Source organism: Gavialis gangeticus, unplaced genomic scaffold (genome assembly GCF_001723915.1).
Source record: "Gavialis gangeticus isolate Ggan-Ray unplaced genomic scaffold, GavGan_comp1, whole genome shotgun sequence".
Classification (NCBI taxonomy): Eukaryota; Metazoa; Chordata; order Crocodylia; family Gavialidae; genus Gavialis; species Gavialis gangeticus.
The window spans coordinates 60,347,401-60,348,231 of record NW_017728992.1 but is presented as its reverse complement, the minus strand read 5'-3'; positions in this window follow the sequence as shown (position 1 = coordinate 60,348,231).

Sequence of the window (831 nt, the reverse complement as noted above, 5' to 3'; positions counted from 1 at the left end):
GGGGAAGATAAACAAATCTTGTTTTTAACTGAGAAATGATCAGCTGGGACCAAACTGCCAGGCACCCAAACGGCCCCATGGTTTTGCTTCCTGTGAAGCATGGAATTCACCTCTGGGACACACGTGACAGCACCAGGTTCACAGTCAGGTGTGTGTGTGCTGGCTGGGCTCAGTCCCTTGGGGGTTTTTTTTGTCTTTTCAGCCCTGGGGCTCGCCAGCAGCAGCTCCCCAGGGGCAGGCATGTGGTGTGTGGGGGGAAGGGGGTGTTGCACAGGGGGTGGTTTGTGTGCATGCATGGTGCATGCGACACGGTGTGTGTGGGGGGAAGATGTCATGTATATGGGGCAATGTGGAAGGGAGGGCATGTATATGGGGGAAGGGCGTGCATATGGTGTGTGTGTGTGTGGGGAGGAGGACATGTACATGGGCCATGTATGTGTGTGGTGCAGTGTGTGCGGGGTAGGGTGTGGTGTGTTGGGGAGGCCATGTATATGGGGTTGTGTGGGAGAGAGGGCATGTGTACGGGGGTGTATGTGAGTGGTGCAGTGCATGCAGGGGCAGTGTGTGTACATGGGGGTGTGTGTTGGGGGAGGAGGTGTATATGGGGAATGGAAGGGAGGACATATATATGGTGTGTGCGTGGGGGGAGGGTGTGTATATGGGAGGTGTATGTGTTTGGTGCGGTGTGTGCGGGGCGAGAGTGTGGGAGGGCGTGTACATGGAGGGAAGACATGTCTATGGTGTGTGCGTGGGGGGAGGACATGTATATGGAGGACGTATGTGCGCGGTGCTATGGGGGCGTGTGTCCGGGGGTGCGCGGGCGTGTGTCCG